Here is a 7147-nt window from a genome sequence, read left to right as displayed (position 1 = left end):
TCTTTGGAAATGGAGTTTGCGTTGGATGATGTTGCCCGATAGAAGCTAACGAACGTGTTCTGAGCATGGCTAAGCTACGATGTTTTGTAGGTCAAGTGTATTTAGTGCATTTTTGACTTCCCGCATTTTCAGCTCCTGGTGAGTTTCTGGAGCAGAGAGCCCATGGTAAAATGAGGAGCACCTGTATAACCTTCAAAGTAGCTGTGAGGAAACCTGCAACCAATTCTCACTAGAGCGTGGGTGCGTGATCTCAGCTCCCATGCTGGTTCGTTACAGGCTCCGGACATGAGGCCTCCGGGAGTCTGCCTCCTCATGAGACAGGATTCTGAGCCTTGGATGGGGTGGGTCAAGTGCAGCAAATGGTGGCTCCTGTTCCTTCCAGCGTACCCCGCCCCATTTGCACAGCGCCATTTGCAGCCTCTCTGGGCTGCTTCCAACTCCCAATGCGCTTCTCCATTGTTTGGATCTGCCAAGACCCCACCTGTCGATGCCTCTCTGCACCTGTCTCCTACCCTAAAGTCCCCCACCCCCGCCAACACACACACACCCCACACGCTTGACGGCCGGGTTCTAAGGTGAATCCTGCGTCAGGGATGGCACCTTGTGTCCTGTGGCCACACTGCCTGACACGGTGACATTTTCCATCACTACTTAGTGGAAATGGCAGGTAACATTTGTTAAGCTTTATTATGTACCAGGCACCCTACCAAGCACACAGTACACATGCTGCTTTGAAAACACAAAGACTTTATTATCCCTGTTTTACAACGAGGGCATCAAGGCTCCAAGAGCCAGCTAACTGACTTGTCCAAGGTCACACCATCCATCCGGGCCCAGAAGCTTGCTCTCGAATCTTCCCGAGCACCCAGCAGGCTTCTCCCCTCCCCTCTGCCTGGACGTGATCAGGGCTGGTGGTGGTGATGGGATCCAGGTGATCTCGTCTGGCCCCAGGACCTTTGCAATGTGGGAGGACCCATGATTTCTGAAAATGAGCTCCCAGCAGCCCAGCCTCAGTTTGCGGCGAATTGGGACAGATGATGTGACAACCCTGCCGTCTCCCCTTCCCTCGCCACCACGTCTGCCTCTTCCTCTGCCCTCTTTGTTGAAAATCCTTTTTTTCCTTTTTCTTAGCTCCCTTGCTTGCTCTTTTTTTTTTTTTTTTTTTTTTTTTTTGGTGTAACTGTCTGGGTTTAAGGACCCATGTGAAGATTTTATTTTCCCAGCTGCACAGCCTGGATGTTTCAAATTCTTGGGGCTTTCAAGGATGGGCCGTGTCAACAATGCTGACCTTTTGGGGAACATTCCAAGATCCTCCTGATCTGTGGTGAATTAGAAACATGTAGGTCCACATTAGTACCTTCCAAGTTACAAATGGGAGATAACAATAATACCACATATCAGATTATCATTATTAAGGACGTTAGCATTTATTTTTAAAATTTTTAAAGATTTAATTTGAAAGAGTTAGAGAGTGAGATATCTTCCATTTCTGGTTCACTCCCCAAATGGCCACAATGGCCAGGGTGAGCTGATCCAAAGCCAGGAGCCCAGGTGCTTCATCAGGGTCTCCCATATGGGTGCAGGGGCCAAGGACTTGGGCCATCTTCGACTGCTTTCCTAGACACATTAGCAGGGAACTGGGTCTGAAGTAGAGCAGCTGGGACTCAAATTGGCACCCACATGGGATGCCAGCGTTGCAGGCGGCAACTCAACCTGTTGCGCCACAACGCCAGTCCTATGTTAACATCTATCTAGAACTTTCTATGGGCCTCTAGTTAATATGCTAAACTTTTAATAAGCATTGTCTCATTTAATCACCAAAACCAGCTCCCATTAAATGAGTTATTTCTTAACGGTGGGACCTCAAGCCAGTTCTGGAACCCCTGATCTGCAAAGTGGAGGTGATCATGGCACCTACCTCGGGAGGTCGTGAGGATGAGGAAATTAAACAACCCATGAAAAGTGCTTAGCCAAAGTGCAAGTTCAAATAGTGGTAGCTTGTGTCCCTGTTTTACATATCAGGATGTGCAATCGAAGGACAGCAAGTATGTGGCCCAAGCTCCCAGAGCCGTGGTCCAGTGAGGTCTACTACCCACAGTGGTACACCACTGCTCTTAGCTACTTGATGCTTTAATTAAATAAGTGAATCATTTAAGTCGTGTCTTTGTCCCCTGACTGTACGGTGTCCAAGAGACAAGTTGGGTTGCTTAGAGCTAACACATCCCTCACTGACCATCCCGCAGCCCAGAAAGAGCTGATGATGGCTGGAGGGGTGGAGGGTGAACCCATCAGTGCTGTTGGGAGCCCGAGTTGGGGCAACTCTGATTTTCCCAAGCCAGTCATGACTCACTGCGGTCCTCTCGGGATAATTACTGACAGTAACTGCTCAGCCCCCCAAAGCCCCAGTTTGGATACCCATGGGGGTGACATCTTCAGCAAAGGAAGAACAGCATGGTCTCCTTATTGGCTCTGTGCTCCTGTTCACAGACTCTCAGCAGCCATATCTTCTACACCTGACTTTTTATCCCACCCCTTACTGCTGGTTGCTTCATTCCATCTTTTCCAGATCCCCCCTCCATACTTTCCCAGTCTGCAGGCATTCGTTGTGCTGGACAGTTTAGGGATGTAGGTCCTGGAGCCCTCGGCTGGGGGCTGGGGGCTGGGGGCTGGGGGCTGGGGGCTGGCTCTCCAGCTCACACCACCTTCTCCCAAGCTCTAGTGACCTCAGCTAAGGAATAGCGCTGGCTTCATGAGGCTGGATTATACAGTGCTTGGACAGTGTTAGCTGTCAGTTGGCCACACTATTATCCTTTTGTGGGAACAATAAAAAGAGATCATGGTGGAGTCCAGTAAACGAGACAAGGAATCCTCCCACTTTTATCACAGTTGTCCCTGTGAGGCACCAGAATGCCGCACAGAGCGGGACTAAGGCTCCTTGTGTACTGGCGCAGAAGAGCATTGGTGAACAAGACAGGAGGCTCCGATTACTTCTGTGCGAATTATCAGTGGCACTGCAGGTCCCCTCCCCAACCTTGTCAACCTATCTGGGGTCCCACTGCCACTTTTCATGTGCTCTGGAATAGTCTTAGCTTGTAAGAGGATACTATTGAAACTCAGAGCCCCTCCCCTGCCTGCTTTCCCGTCATGGCGGCCCTGCGCGTGAGTGTGGCTCTGTATTCTCTACTCCAGCTCATCCTGCAGCAGGCTGCTCTCGGCTAAGCACTCCCTCGCTGGTGTGAGAACTGAGTGGTATGGTGGACAGGACCCCTTCTCTCTTGGTAGGAGCACCTGAAGTTTTCTTTGCCGAACCACCCCTTCCCACTCTTAGTAGGAGTGGTTTTTGGGACTAAGCCTTCTTCCCACTGCAGCTGTGGGTACAGGACCGAGGCCTCCTCCATAGGGTCACTGTGATTAGCCCCCGAAGGACCTCTTGACTCGGCCTGAGCCACTGAGAAGCAGACCTGAGACTCGGGCTGGTGTGGAGGGAAAGGGCTTCTCCTTCCTTTGCAAGGCTACGTGAGTTGGACACCACCGGCGGCCATTTTTGCCCTTGGAGGCTGAAGTCCACAGAGAACAAATCAGAGCTGACGCATGGGAAAAAGATGGGTTTCTGATGACATTGTTTTGGCATCTGATCCAGCTGTGCCTGAGGCCGGTCTACCACTGACTACTGAGCCAATTAAATCATGCTTTATGCTTACGCCATCTTAAGTTTCCGTCACTTGCAAGCAAGCGTCCTGGTTAATGCCAACAAGGAAATGTGTCATCCCCCAGGGAAGGTTTTCATTTTGACCCTGGACGTATCTGCAGCCTAGAGAGATGAATTGGTGAGATGGAATTTTCATTTGTCAACGTCAGGGTGAGGTGGTAGCCAGAATACTTTGGAATGGGGCTAGGAAGGAGACCCTTCAACCTCACCCACCCAGGCTTTCATCCCTGGGGGCACAGAGACTGGTCTAGTTCTAGGGGCCAAGCCCACTGCCCAGAGCAGCTCCTGTGACCCCTCCACACAACAGTTCTCACTGAGACCATTCAAAGTGAGGGCTCTTGAAGCCAGCAGCAGCTAGCCCTGCGGTGAGAATTACAAGTTACTAAGTGCGAAGCAGCCAGGGTGGCAGCTCGCCCTAGAAGTGTCACCTCGCATCCTCTCTCTGTCCCTGGCCTGCCTGGGCAGCGAGCTGGACATCAAGGGAGAGTCTATTTTTCTGAAAACTAAATGGCTCTGCCATCATCAGATGATTCTGCAGCACCGTGAGTATAGTTAAGAGTCCTGTACTGTAGACTTGAAATTCCAAGACAGCAGATCTTTCATGTTCTCAGCACAGACACAGAAGTGACCGCACGAGGGGAGAGATGTATTACCTAAGTTGATTGTGGTGGTCATTTCACAATGTATACAGGCATCAAGCCATCACACTGTCCACCTTAAACACTCACAACTTCATGTGTCAATTACAGCTCAGTAAAGCTAAGATGAAGAAAGAAATATAGTGCCCATGATCTGTGATGAAATAAGAGACATTTGCGGCCGGCGCTGTGGCTCAATAGGCTAATCCTCCGCCTGTGGTGCCGGCACACCAGGTTCTAGTCCTGGTCGGGGTGCCGGATTCTGTCCAGGTTGCTCCTCTTCCAGTCCAGCTCTCTGCTGTGGCCCGGGAGTGCAGTGGATGATGGCCCAAGTCCTTGGGCCCTGCACCTGCATGGGAGACCAGGAGAGGCTCCTGGCTTTGGATTGGCGCAGTGCACTGGCCGCAGTGGCCATTGGAGGGTGAACCAACGGTAAAAGGGAGGACCTTTCTCTCTGTCTCTCTCTCACTGTCCACTCTGCCTGTCAAAAAATAAAAAAAAAAAAGATGTTTGCAGAGGCATATGTGCAGAATGATGATGTTTATATACACATATATATGCATTTTTATATCTATATATGAATAGACAAGCTCTGGGAATAAACACAGCCATGCCAAAAAAAAAAAAAGGCCTTCCCTGCTGGCAGGAGGCGGTGTGGGGGTGCAGGGGGAGAGCCAAGATCAAGTCACATACCAGACTCGCCTTCTTTTGATTTTGTAAGTCAGAGTGGCTGCTCTTGTTTTCTTTGAAAGAAGATCATTTTCTGACCTCAGAGAGAGGGCTCGCCAAACAGCCTCTCGCAGTGGGTGGGACCTGTGAAGAATGCAAGATTGAGAAACAAAAAAAAACCTACTTTGCAGATGATGGCTGGGATCTGGGATCCCGTTCACACAGACGTGAGTAACATTCATTCACAGCTCTCCAGTGAGGTCAGGCCCAGTTCCTCATCTCCGGGGTGGTTTTACATTAAGCGCTGAGAGCAGGCTTCATGTGTGATTTATTAAGGAAACACTCCAGGGGAAGCCACCGAGGAGGGGAAGCTCCCAGGGCAGCAAACTTGGTGAGCTTCCAGCCTCGTCCCCATCCTGCAGGGCGGCTCTGGGGGGCAGGTCATGCCTGGCTGCCCCCCACCGAAGGCACGGAGGTGGACTTCCAGACCCCCTCACTGGCCGGGGCAGTGTCCAGGTAAGGGCTGCCCCAGGGGGAGGGAAGACACAAATTCACAGCCCTGTGGGCTGCTGTACCTGTAAGCAGAGTAACGGGGTGACCCAGAGCAGTGAGGCGTGAAAGCTCTCGGAAGGGGAAGCAGGGGGGAAGCAGCCCACAGATGCGGCACTGCAGGGGTGAGAGCCAGGAGAGCTGAATTAGGGTTCTCCAGAGAAACAGAGTAGGATGGGGGGGGTGGTAGATGGATGAATGAATACATATAGAGTTTGATGATAGGTAGGTAGATAGATACAAAGATACATAATAGAGGGTGAACATATAGTAGAATATTCGAGATGATAGGTATGGAAAGAGAGATGGATGTGTAGACAGAGATGGAGAGATGGAGACAGATGTGTAGACAGCGGTGGATGGACAGATTAGAGATGGATAGGTCGGTAGATAAGTAGGTATGTGTTAGGAGCGAATGGCTCCTGCATAGTGCAGCCTGAGAAGTCCCACAGGGGCACATGCAGGCTGGAAGCGCAGCAGAGCCCATGGTGTGGATCCAGTCCACACCTGAGCAGGAAGAGTTCCATGTTCCCAAGGAAGCACAGACAGACTCACCCTCCTCTGGCTTTTTGTTCTTCCAACCCCTCTGCGGTGCCCACCCACACTGGTAAAGACCACCTGCTTCCCTCAGCCCATGGATTCAGCGCTAACATCTTTCAGAAACAGCCCCCCTCCCAGACACTTCCAGGACGAATGTCCTACCAGCCACCTGGGCATCTTTTAACCCAGTCAAGTGCACATGAAGTTAACCATTGTAAGTATTTGGCAAACACTTATGACAAAAGATTTCTAAAGGCAGGGTGACTATGCTCATCTGTTGTGGGAGAATTAAACCAGTTCCTGAAGACTAAAACCCCTTGTTTCTCTGAGGCTCACCACCACCACCACCTTTACCTACCATTTATAACCCCTTCCTGTTGCTGTGGATTCGCTCTGAGGGGAGGAGCATGGTGGGGGCAAGAGGTGTGGAGTCACCACACAGACCCTGGAAGATGGGTGAAAGTGGGCCAGAGGCGAGCAGCCCACAGACTCGTTTATTTCAGGTGGTACAGTAGCTTAGATAGCCAAGGCAGCCAATCTGATCAAGGGGCGGTTTATGCCCTATCCAATCACACCCTGTTGCCAGGCAGACTCTGTTGCCAGGGTTTTCGAGGCCATTCCTGAGTAACTGATTCTCACTTGCCAGCAGCCATCTTGGCATGGCCTTCTCATTCCACCACACCTTCCCACCCCTTGTATCTGACACGCACACACAAGTCAGCCCTCCACAGGGAGGTCAGGGGAGCTGCTGCTTCCCCAGACTCAGGTCTGGAGACTGAGGGACTCGATCCTGTTCTGTCTGACTCTGGGCATGGACGCAAGTGATGTGATGTGGACTTAGAAGGTGAGGTTGCTGTTGTCAAGTTGGCCAGGTCCTGTGAGGCAGAGAAAACGAAGCCGTGGAGAGAGCCCACCAGCGGGTCACCTGCCAGCCATCAGTAAGAGCTGGCTGTGCACAAGGCGCCAAGCCCCCCGGGGGGAGTTCATCTACCCTCACCACAGCCCTCCAGGGCAGGAACCATGGGGATTCTCATCCAAAGTC

The 7147-nt window shown here is 51.4% G+C and overlaps 1 long non-coding RNA gene across 1 annotated transcript; it reads right to left on the bottom strand.

Moving 5' to 3' along the window:
• Nucleotides 1-727: 727 nt before the first annotated feature.
• LOC149126794 (uncharacterized) lies at nt 728-5165 on the bottom strand. The gene is made up of 2 exons (XR_016234259.1): nt 5041-5165; nt 728-1319 (listed from the first exon to the last, which is right to left on the bottom strand). It is a non-coding gene; the product is annotated as an uncharacterized LOC149126794 (long non-coding RNA).
• Nucleotides 5166-7147: the final 1982 nt, after the last annotated feature.

Source organism: Oryctolagus cuniculus, chromosome 5, assembly GCF_051225735.1.
Source record: "Oryctolagus cuniculus isolate XC-2025 breed Fujian yellow rabbit chromosome 5, ASM5122573v1, whole genome shotgun sequence".
Lineage (NCBI taxonomy): Eukaryota > Metazoa > Chordata > Mammalia > Lagomorpha > Leporidae > Oryctolagus > Oryctolagus cuniculus.
This window is presented reverse-complemented; position numbering and strand designations above follow the sequence as displayed.